Source organism: Amphiura filiformis, chromosome 7, assembly GCF_039555335.1.
Source record: "Amphiura filiformis chromosome 7, Afil_fr2py, whole genome shotgun sequence".
NCBI classification, from domain to species: domain Eukaryota; kingdom Metazoa; phylum Echinodermata; class Ophiuroidea; order Amphilepidida; family Amphiuridae; genus Amphiura; species Amphiura filiformis.
In genome coordinates this window covers 46,102,626-46,115,016 of record NC_092634.1, presented here as the reverse complement: position 1 = coordinate 46,115,016, position 12,391 = coordinate 46,102,626, and the positions used below count along the sequence as shown (strand labels likewise).

The 12,391-nt window shown below is 35.3% G+C and overlaps 1 long non-coding RNA gene and 1 other non-coding gene across 2 annotated transcripts in view; both read left to right on the top strand.

The window, feature by feature from the left end:
- Positions 1-8,967, top strand: part of LOC140157252 (uncharacterized) — a 246,147-nt gene extending 237,180 nt beyond the window's left edge. The window contains exon 2 of the long non-coding RNA XR_011859653.1: positions 8,616-8,967. This is a non-coding gene — a long non-coding RNA (uncharacterized lncRNA). The remainder of the gene's footprint in view (positions 1-8,615) is intronic.
- Positions 5,971-6,042, top strand: Trnav-aac (transfer RNA valine (anticodon AAC)). The gene has a single exon. It is a non-coding gene; the product is annotated as a tRNA-Val (tRNA).
- Positions 8,968-12,391: the final 3,424 nt, after the last annotated feature.

The following is a 12,391-nucleotide window of genomic DNA, read 5'->3' as shown; positions in this document are numbered from 1 at the left end:
TTGGAACCATTTTCTATCCATCCTTGTACATGTTCCAAGTCCCACCTAAACCAGTGCAGGTTGCTGGAAATATAAACCCCTTATCAATATCAGGTCTTTCTGTTAGCCTGTGATTTGTATTATAGGCCTGTTGTAACCATACATATGTGACAATAGACATGGTATCTGGTACAAGTGTATTGTTTGGTAACAAACACTATAATTGTTAATCAAGGAAAAATAGTTGACACACTGGAGAATCTTGGGAATTTCTCATCCATCAACATAAAAGTGGAACAGAGGGCATGATCAGTTATAAAATAAAGTACTTCAAATTGTTCCAACATTTTCCCTTGATTGCCATTACAGCAGCTATGTACATTATAATAACATTATTATACTTTATGCTCAAGGCATAATAATTTATTATGCCTTGAGCATAAAGTTGCAAGTTTGTAGTTTTGAGACCCGCTGGCTTCTGAGTTGATTAGAGAATAAAAACGATAGGAATTTTTGTTTTTACTATCCTCTAACGTGTGATAGGCAGGTCCAATATTTTGAGTAGTGGATGCCGCACAGCCGGTATCCACTACGATAAAAATATTGGACCTGCCTGTCAAATCTATCATAGGTAGAGGATAGTAAAATAAAAATTCTATCGCTTATTCTCATTCTTAGTCAGTTAAATATTATTTTAATAACTGTAAACTATTTTTTAAAGTAAAAACTAAGTTACCGTCATAAAAACTCCCCTTATTATAAAATGAACGAAACTTGTTTACAACTTCACGTATTCTGTTGCGCGTGCGCGTATTCCGCACTAGTCTACACATACAACGCGATACATACTCGCACCTCTAGAAGCGTGTTACTCGTTATCAACACGCATGATGACGTGGGGTCGTCTACGGCCTGATAGACGGCACCCGAAATCATGCGATTGTCCAATCAGATTATGAGTCTACAAACTAGACCACTCCCACTGACTAAGTAGTATGTCTTTGTGAATGGAACACAACATGCACAGTGGGCATTCACAAAGAACAGGCTTGTATAGGTGCCTGTAAAACAAAGAAAATCAATTCAGCAGCAAGGAGGTCACAAAACTATGACTTTTACGCTTATTTTGTGGGAACAGGTCAGAATTGTTTAAATGTGTTTTTGTATAGATGTAAATAATTGTAAGAGATATTGATCAAAATGTTATGCAAATCAGTGGTGCTTACACTTGTACCCAGGATCAAATCATTTCAGAAAAATCTCAACTTATTTTTGATAATCCTTCACAGAATAAACCTTGTCACTGAAGTATCAAATGTAGCATAAAATGCAGCATAATCATTCAAGTCTTCACATGGGGTTACCAACATCTTTTTGTTAGAAATGGAGGATTTCAATGGGTTCGCCAAGTGTAAAGCTGTCAAGCTATTGTCAGGATTAGCTGTGGCTTCTTTAGGACAAAACTATTGGGAGTTCTGCATGTAGATTGCCCCTTGTCTACAGAGTGTCATCTTGGGCCACCCCATGTTCAATTATTGGTCTCTGTTGACAAGGGGTGGTCGTTTGTGAATGGCTCTTTTCAGAGCCACCAGAACTTTTACATAAGCAGATAGGTGAGGTCTGCTTGTTCTCTGTTGACTAGGGCTATCTTCAGTCAACAGCTCTTTTCATAACCATCAGTAGGCAAGGGATGACCTACTTGTCTTATTCTTAGGTACTTTATCCTGAAGAAGTCAGAGCTACTCCTGACAAAAGTTGACAGTTCCAACCTTGTCGACAGTGAACCTGCTAACAAACTAATTCTTATGAACTCACATCGTAAAAGCCTATCCCACAATTTATTTTCACCAATTTCAAGTGTTAATTGCATAATTCTTTCAACAAAACAATGCTTTTAATGTTTTAAAAACTCTCTGCAAAATGAACATGCATACCAGCTCCGAGACATATTTTATTTTGCCTTAAGGGTGGTCTGAACCTTGGAATTATGGAAACTTTCGGGCCTCATAACTTCTAAATTGTTAGTCTAAAGAATATAAAAGTATACATTTTTAGAATGGAAATGACTTGATGAATTCATCTGTGAGGTCCAATTTGGGCTAAAATACTCATTTTGGAGAAAATCACAAAAACAGGTTTTTGGCCCAAATTTTTTTTGAACGTAACAAAAAAAAATTGTTTGGCCCAAAAAATTTTTTTATTAATTTTTAAAAACTAGATAAAAATATCTAGGGACCGTTTTTTCATTTGTTTTAAATTTTGACCAACTTCACCAAAAATATTTGAAATTTGGGCGAAAATCAGGCTTTTTTATGATTTTTTTTAAATTTTTGCTTTTTTTGACCATTTTTGGTGCAAATTTCTTATAGTTGGTCAAAATTCAAAAAAATATAAAAACAGTTTTTTGATTTTTTTATCTAGTTTTTAAAAATTAATAAAAAAAATTTTTTGGCCAAACAATTTTTTTTGTTACATTATGCTGAAAAAATTTGGGCCAAAAACCTGTTTTTGTGATTTTCTCAAAATGAGCATTTTGGCCCAAATTGGAACTCACAGATGAATTCATCAAGTCATTTCCATTCTAAAAATGTATACTTTTATATTCTTTAGACCAATAATTTAGCAGTTATGAAGCCCGAAAGTTTCCATAATTCCAGGGTTAAGACCAACCTTAAACCCATGTCACAGAAAGGCAGTCCTTATGTATGAGATACATAGAATTGAATGATTTGCTTCTAGGTACAGAAAAATGAACAATTTAAACATGTAGTTAGGTAAAGATATGCTGATGTATTTTTATATTGTTGCTGGGCCATATGGAAGAACAGGGATATTCAAAGAGGGTAAACAAACAAACAGTAATGTCTAACTTTGATCTGTGTGTATCAGATCATATGACAAAGCTTGCTCCATTTACAAATTAATAATGAATTGTATAAAATGATTTATGTTTGCTAATTTATATCAATTTTGTTAGCAAATTGCAAATTTGGATTCTCTTTTTTTATTATTGTAAATACAATTATTGTGTATTATTAATAATAATAATCTTTTGTTCTATTGTAAAGAAATGTAGTTTTATATTGTTCTATTCTTAACCCCATGAGAACCACCTGCCTATTTGTCAAAAAGAAGTTTTCAGTATCAATTGGACCAATCAGCAACATTGTTAGACTAATTTCACCACACAAAAATTGGGGTGAATTATTTGCAAAGCTCTATTTTGATTGGTGATTAAAGTGAAGATATCACGTAATTGACCAATCAGAGGCACTGTTAGATCGGCAGGTAGTGCTCAGGGGGTTATGTCTTTTTGTTCTTTGTAGTCAACATGTATTTGTGTTCAAGTAATGGCAAAAATCTCGTACATGTTTGAAGAAGACAACAATAGCATATTTTTTTATTCCATTGTTTATAATATAGCTACATATACCATGTTCAACCTAATTTCCTGAATTCAAGTCACTTCTGGGGGAGGCTTATTAATTTTAAAAAATGAAATGAAAGTCAAGAATTTACAGATTAAATGTTAAATAACAAAAATATGTGTATGTGGTCTGGGGGTGCTTCTTATGGGAAGGAGTGCTACATATCAAGGGGCAGTACAAAATATGATGAAATGTAATTCAAAATTGGGAAGAATTTACACATTAATGTAAAAATCCAGTGTATCTAGGGACACTTCGGAGCACAGCGCTAGGTCAATATGGTACTTATTTCAGGGTTTGTTATAAATATGATTATGTGACCATTCACAACTTAACTGGGAAGTGCTTTATTTTTACATTACAAAAGCAATATATTTTTGACACTATGCAGTAATTAGTTCTTAAAACAGTAATTGTGTGAGGGCAATGTAAAATCTGTTTCTTTTGTATGGTGTTTAAGGTCCAATTTCTCGAAACTTGGCTAGTGTTCAGTTCAGGTTTCATAAGCCAACAGGCTAGCCCTTCCAATGTGGATACATTTTATTGATTTATCTTTCTAGATGATGTACAATGTGAAATTGTAAGAACTGGTATATATACAGGACTAATTGGGCTTAAGCCTTGTGGCTTAGGAAGCCTGATCACTAGCTATGCTTTCAGAAATGAACCCTACATGTTTTGTACACATAATGTGTAATGAATAGATGAGTTGACTTCTGATGTCATTGCCTGGCAGTATGCCCACGCATCATCACAATTTTAATCGATTTTTGACTGGCAGTATGCGCACAAATCATATTCTGTTCAGGACCCATTGTTTTAAAACTCCCGCCACATCACAACAAGGCTATTGAACAGGTTCTATTCTGTTCAGGAACTATTGTTGGTTGTATGCAGTGCGCTCAAGCATATCGATATACCAGTCCCCTGCCTTTGTTTAAACCATTTATCTCGATGTTTAAAACATTGAGGTCAACTCATCTATAGTCTGGTCAGACTAGCTAAACAGACATACATTTTTGCCTTATCAATAGAGGCGAGAATCCTGTTGTGAATGCCCAAACCACAAATCTCCAGGCATCCCTCTTTAGAGGCATAGCAATTAACAGTTCTGCTTTGACATAGAAGGCAATTGTTTATTGTGTAGAACATTTGATTTAGGGCTCATATTGAAATACCCTACCACGTTTTCACACAGAAAGAAGGCAGGATTCCCCTCGCTAAGCGCGCGCCTCAGGAAAGCTCGGTCATGAAACGGATGGATTATATGCATCAGTGATACACCCTGCCCAGGATTTTAACAAAAGAAGGCTATCACAGGAAAGCTGCAGGATGGCGCACACCTTCCTGTGTAAGGGAATTTCAATATGAGCCCTTATCATAAAAATGTACCAGAGATTACTCAAGCTGGGAATCGGACCAAAAGGGGCAATTTTCAATTTGTGAGCTTTTGGTTACTTCTACTTAGACACAGTGGATGAATTATACACTGTCTTTACTTTAATAAGTATATACCGTATTGTTTGTAATAAACGCCCCAGGGGCGTTGCATTTTCCAAAAGGGGGGCGTTTATTGGAAGTGAATTGTCAGTGAAAAATGCTTAAAATTGGGTTCAATTTCCGATGGTGCTCCTGTTAAAAGAAGGGATGTACGACTATACATGATGGCGGCGCCCACGGAAAATGATATTTTTGTGGGAAATACAACAAAATTACACCTGTAAGTGCATGGAATTAGTGAAATTCTACCATAATTAGGCAATGAAATGGATGGGAGTTGAGTCATAATAGGTTTTGTCCATGCAATTTAGTGATCGTGACTGACATGACTGATGCAAGTTTTAAGCTTAATAGCAATTCACGTGTATCGATCCCGTGTATTCATTTTAGTGTCCCTTCTGCACCAAATAATTATTAGCCAGGCGGTGTCGGTGTGTGGCGTAGTTTTCTTTTTGACATTGGGGGATGGAGTTGGAATTTTTTGTTGAAGTATAGTAAATCCAGCATCTTTTGGTGACAGAATAAGACTATGGTACAAATTCGCTAAATGATGAAATAATTATGTACTTTTGAGGCTAAAATGGGCAAATATAAGGTTAATTTGGACAGAAACCCATATTCAGGTGTCAACATTGGGGGGATGATTGTATGGACCATCCCCCCTGGCAAAATATTGGGGGAGGGTTAAGTTAGGAATTTATTGACTCATGCAATAACAAAAACCATTTAATTTTTACCAATTATAAGCTGCACAAACTATTAGGTGCGCTATTTTGATCCCTGTGCATGACAATCCCTTACGGTAGATTTCCCATAGGGTCACACATGGGTCTCTACAAAATTCAAGCTCTCTTAGACGTTGGTCGTAACCTTATATCTTAAAAACATGTTTCCATGTTCCAGTGTATGATGCGTAAACCTTTTTCTCTGTTTGTATGATTATATTAGGCTGGCGGGTGAGCATCATTAATTGGTCTCGTACACTGGTATGTAATGTGTTGTTTGTACTGTTCACCCTTGACTGCTCATATCCATAAGACTTGAGTCCTGTTTATCAGGGACAGTCTGTGTAGCTCAGTGGTAGAGCACTCGCCCAACAAGCGAGATGTCTGGGGTTCAAGTCCCTGCACAGGCAGGTATGTCCGTAGTTTTACTCTGGTATATCTGCTGATGCATGTTATGTTTCCATTTGTAAATTCATGTTTAAATGTGCTAGTGTGCTTTCCCCTGTATATTGATATATTAAGAATAATGATTAAGCATCATTAATTTGATCTTGTGCGGGCGGTAGTTTGTAATGTTTCCATGTTCCAGTGTACAAATGTATGATGCGTAAGCCTCTTCTCTGTTTATTAGATCAAGGCTAGGTTCATAAGTCATAGTTGTTATTAAGTCGATGCTCTTTTAAATGTCAAACATTTATGGAACATATAGCCTAAAACTGATCACATGTATTATCTTTGTAATTATTATTTTGAAACTATAGATTTATTATCTACTAAGCTTCTTTTGTCTTCCAACTCAACAGTGCTATTAACCTAAAACTAATAAGGCATATTATGTTTCGCTGCTAAACAAATTGGTTCTTTTGTCTTCCAACTCTACAAAGACTGCTACAGACTCCGAGTATTTGACGTAGAATATTTAATGTAACATGTCTTTGTTGTATAACCCTTACTTAACTAGATCTCACTAAATCTCACTATGAAAACCACTGCTCGTGCACGCATTGCACGTGACTTGATGACGCAATCAGCCTAAATCATATATGCCCAGGGAATCGTTGGCTGGGCCAACGTCGCCTGTGTGGCTACATGCTGGGGATCTTCTGCGTGGCATGCGAGGGATCCGAGGTTCGAATCCCAGGGGTGCCAAGTGACTTCTTTCTTCATCTACTCTCCTTTTTGTTTCTTCTTCCCCTTCCGATAGCAAAAAACCCTTGTGTTCAGTTAACGTTAATCTATCCCCATTCTGTTCCCAGTAATGTTTAAGTTCTAATGAATGTTTGATGACATGAAATTGATAATATGTGGCATGATCTAGCCAATGGGGGCCAAAGGAGGCAGTTTTGAAAATTGAGTTACTGTAATTATTACATTTTACATACAATAAGCTATCATTTACTGAAAACACCAAAGATCTAACATGCTTGGTTCTTAAGTTATGAAGTTTTTTGATGTCTTTTTTCTTATGTATTTTATTGTTTTTTACTCCATATTTTTACCTTTATCTCAGTTACAAATTTGCGGCCTTTGGCCCCCATGGACCAGATTGTGTTACATATGTTACATAGGATATCTGGTAGAAACGTCATCAAATATCTGTTAGAATTTTTAAAAACATTACTAGAAATAGAATGGGAATAGATTAAATAACAAAGATATGTTACATCGAATATCCTACATCCACTAAAAAGTATGTAGGGTCCTTAAATCTGATCAGGCCTATTATCTTTTGTAACTATAAGACATCATGTAACTATAGACGAATCGAACGAGCCAAGTGATGGTCAGAATTCATTGAGTCCCCGTCGTACCAAACTGGTGCTATGACTACCCAAATGGTTGGATTAAAGCCGCATAAAAATTGATGTTATATTGTATTGTGTTGTAAACTTTCATCATTCTATTGTCTACGTATAACACAGGTGATGGAATGCAGTTTAAAATCCCAGCCAAGGCTGCATCGTTTCACATTGTAGGTGGGATGGACTCGACGGGGACCCAGCTATGGCTGCCATTAAGGTGTAGGAATGCATGAAATTGGATTCGTCTATAGACCTATTTTCTGCTAATCAAGTTCTTGTCTTCCAATTCTACAGTGATGTTAGCCTTGAAGAGATCAGGCCTATTATATTTTGTAACTTTAGAGGACATGAAACTGTCAACTTATTTTCTACTAAATAAATTTGTTCTTTTGTCTACAAACAACAGTGCCTAATAATATGATAAAAGGTGTGCTTGAATCCAAATACTTAGTATGTTAGATTTTTTTTACAATTCAACATATTTTGAACCTAAACATTTTCCCCCTAACCCATACAGAAAAAATATGTCCATATTTAGATTCCTCGTCAAATTTCCCTTCAGAAAATCTATACTTTGACTATGATAGGATAAGTAATTAAAATTTTACAGTAACTTTTAGATTTGGAAGACATCTGCATTACTTACTACAGTGTTTAATATGACAACGGGTAGTTTTGTATGGAAAAGTTTGTATTTTCTAGACTAAACCAATCATAAATTATTAAAAACAATTAGTAGAATTGTTTAGCTGTAAGGCCATGAGTGTTTTAGATGCTAAATAGAGTCCAAATCCAATTTACAGCCTTTACAGAAGCAGATTACGCACTAAAAATAACAATCACATAGAGTTTGTGTGTACCACATCCCCCACCACCACGTCCCCCACCACCGCCACCCTGCCCATTCTGAATTCTATGAAGCACAGTGTCAGTATTAAAAAGGTTCAAGTATTTCTTTTTACAGGGTTGAAAGTGCATTTTATTTAGCAATAAAATGAGACCACAAGCATGACAATACCTTCTTGCTTGACAGATATCATCATTTGTTTTGAGTCGACTTTGGCAAAATGTAACGTCGCCACCTTTTTTTGGTGGCGAGCTCAAGACACACGACCATACAATACATATGTTTTGCCAAATTTGGTATAAATCGCCAGTATTAAAAATTGTTGTCCGTCAAGGTCAAGCAAACTCTTTTGAGGGGATGAGGAGTATGGCCAGTGCAGCAATGTGCTATTCCAGTTTAAATTCAAATACCCCTATGGATGACATGACCTTATCTCCCAAACGGAGTGTAGATTTTAGATCGAGTCACCCATTCAGGTAACCCCATTTGAAATTCACACTCACTGCATGGAAGATTAAGGTCATGTCTTCCATAGGGGGTGTATGGAATATTCAGCTGGTATAGCTCAATACCTCCATATCATTGTAACATTGTTAATGCCTAATAAATTATTTTTACATTTGCTTTCAAAATTGAAATGTTTTGAAGAAATAATCATGATTAATAAAAATTTACTTAACTGCAAACAGTGTATTTGTGTTTGTGATTTATTTTGCAGAATCTGGTTAAATGCGACCTGGATTGAGATTTTAGGCACAGCAAAGTAGATTTTGAGTGTCCTACTGTTCGCCCTTTTGTATTTCATTTTTATTAATTCACTTGTTTTCTGAAAATAGTACACTCAGAATTTACTTTCATTGGCCTTAAGGGATCCAAAATGAGCGTTTATTGCATTTCGACAGTATTTTTTGTGGGACATGAGAGCACCTCAGACCTATCGAATTGCATTCTGAATACGGAGCATGTCTTTCTGATATCAAATAATTTTCATTTTTTTAAAATCACAATATAATACAAATTTTATGACAAATTTTAAAAATTTGATATTTTTCAAATTTTGATATATAACAGTCCTCGAAGTAATTATATAAATCTAATGATATATTCTTAAAGTGTATGTAGCAGGGAGGAAAAGCCGACGGTCAATTGAAAATTTTGACCTTTCATATTGAAGATATGGATTTTTTCCTAAAAGACCTAATTTTTTTTGGTGTTTTGGGGAAAAAATCCATATCTTCAATACTTAAAGGTCAAAATTTTCAATTGATCGTCGGCTTTTCATCCCACCTACATACACTTTAAGTATAAATCATCAGATTTATAAAGTTTACTTCAAGTACTGTTAAATATCAAAAATATCAATTTTTAATGATTTGCCATAAAATGTGTATTAAATTGCTAATTTCAAAAATCAAAATTATTTGATATCAGAATGACATTCTTCGTATTCAGAATGCAATTGATATGTCTGATGTGCTCTAATGTCCCACAATAAATACTGTCCAAACGCTCATACCCCAGCCCTTAACTTAAAGGAGTATTTTTATGATCTTTTTCAGTAGATATCCATGAAAAAAGCTTATTCCCAAAATTTCAGTTGATTCCGATTTTGCTTTTGAGAGGTATGCATGATTTTGTGTATTTCACTCCTCCATAGACAATGTGTCTAGAACGTAATTCAATTTTCACTATATTTTTGCTTAACGAATTACTCTGCACAGGTAGATTGGCAGAAATCTAAAACTGTTGACTTCACTTACATCGCTCAGACAGACAAAAAATCACATAACGCACAGGTAAATTTTCGATTTCAATTGATTTATTATAAACATACAAATTGCATTACAAAAAAATACAATTTATACACAGTAATTGGGTCAACGACTAAATGACCATTTAAGAACAAGATTACATTTGCTAATGACTATTATTTTGATGAAAACTAGTGTAACTGCCATTTTCCACCCTGATGTGGCAGTGACGTCAGTGTGCATTTCATTGGGCGCACCTACAAAGCGGTAGTGTCCGCTGGAAGCACTGGCATACACATGCACACACTTAAAGATGCCGCATAGATGCGTGCACAAAACAGCTTCCTCAATGCTTTGACGTCACTGCCACAGCAGGGTGGAAAATGGGCAAGTTATAATCACAGCCAGTAACCTTAATTACCCTGTGTCGATCAAGTTATTAGGCAAAAAAAAAAAATTGTGTTGCCCTCAAGTGGAAGAATGGGAATGTTGGGTCGGGCGGTCAGATTTTTTTTTCTATCTTTTTTTTTTAAACCTTCAGTTTTTTAAATCCCCTCAAATATTAAATAATGCTTCTTCAATTAGGGGACATTTGTTAATTTTGACTTCTAGATACCTGTTAAACATCAATTAAAGACTAGTCTTTCAATAAAATATTAATTTTAAGTGAAAAACATTGATTTTTTAATAAATCTGTAAAATCATCATTCAAAAAAAAAAAAAAATTGCGACCCTGATTTTTCAGGATTTAGGGTCGGACGGTTGAGGGCAACACAACAATTTTTTTTTTGGCCTTATGAACATGTTCATCACAGACTAACCACAAACACCATGTCTCGGCATTGCCCGATAATGAAGTGATGGACGAAACTGCTACGCACACACCACATATTTGAAGACACAAAATACTATCACATATATGCAAAACCATGCAACGCCGGTGTGATTGTTAGATACACACCGTCAAATGAATGGCCCTCATGAATTTGCAAAAATTCACAGCATTCAAAGCACAGGGACTTTGACTGTTGATGGATATAGTCTGTGTTGATCATATTGTGCTAATTTCAATATGATAAACAGATCCTGCACTAATAGACAAAGTCTCTGTGCTTTGTATTGGATGAGGATTCTTGCATGGGGATCGATCATTCTATCATCCATGTCTAACAAGTCATGTATGGTGTTGCAAGCCTTTGCATTTACACAAAAGATATCAAGACTGTACTATATAAAGAGTTGGTGTAGCATTTTCATCTCTTGCACATCATGGGATGATTGGCTCTCATTAACAAATAATGCTGCACTTTTCATATCGGCGCAAGATTCATTTCTCTACAACCCTGTTTGGGCTATTGTATACACACCAGGGTACCTGTTAAAAAAAGATTACTGCATATAGTACCAGTGACAGCACCAGGGCCATAAAACCTCAAAATTGCTGTCGGGCATAAAAAAACATATTTTACTTGATTTTCAGCCCCCCCCATAAATCCCCTGTTCCACTAGTACTACACAGTACATGTATAAATAGCCATACACAGTAAGATTTTCTTATGCATAAGGAATAAAAACAAAGGCATGAAAAGGCTTACAACTTGATTTTAACCACTTTTACCTGTAGTTTTTATTCAAATGAATAGCTGGCAACATACCCTTGGATATTAAGTATGATACACCCTAAATATTAAAAAACTATTTATCCATTTCTTTAAACTTAATGCTTTTGTAAACCACTTACACTCATTGCTCAAATTCAGGAACTTACAGGAATAAAAGTTAGTACACCTATACATTTTTGCTACTTATTATATTTTGTGCATTGTTCTCACCATTGCAGCTTTATAAAAAAAACACAAATTACAGTAAAATTGCTCCCAAAAAAGACTGAAAAGTGATTTTTTTAGCCAAACCATTACATAGCCTTGGATTGCACTTTTGCATCCACAATCCACTGTTGAGCCAAGATCAAATGAATATCAAATGCAACATGATCAAAAGCAGTAAGGAACAGTTACAAGTATAAAATTGAAAGAGTTACATGGCAGGTGGGAAACTAGGAATGAAATGTTTATTCATGGATGTAGCACAAAGTCACATTTCTTTTCATATGTGAACAAAATCGCCTAGCTAGTGTAGCCAGTACAAACCAGGTATTAGAATTTTGCAAGTTTTTGCAGGAAATCAGGCTTTTCAACTTTGAAATAAAATGGGGGGGGGGGTCTCATTCAAGACCCAAGTCCTAGTGGTCATAAGAATATCATAAAAAAGAGGCCAAAAGACTTGTCAGTGAGCAAGTTCTATGAGTAAACAGCAGAAGCGTATATGAAATGTGAAATATTTACAGAAGTCCGCCTTA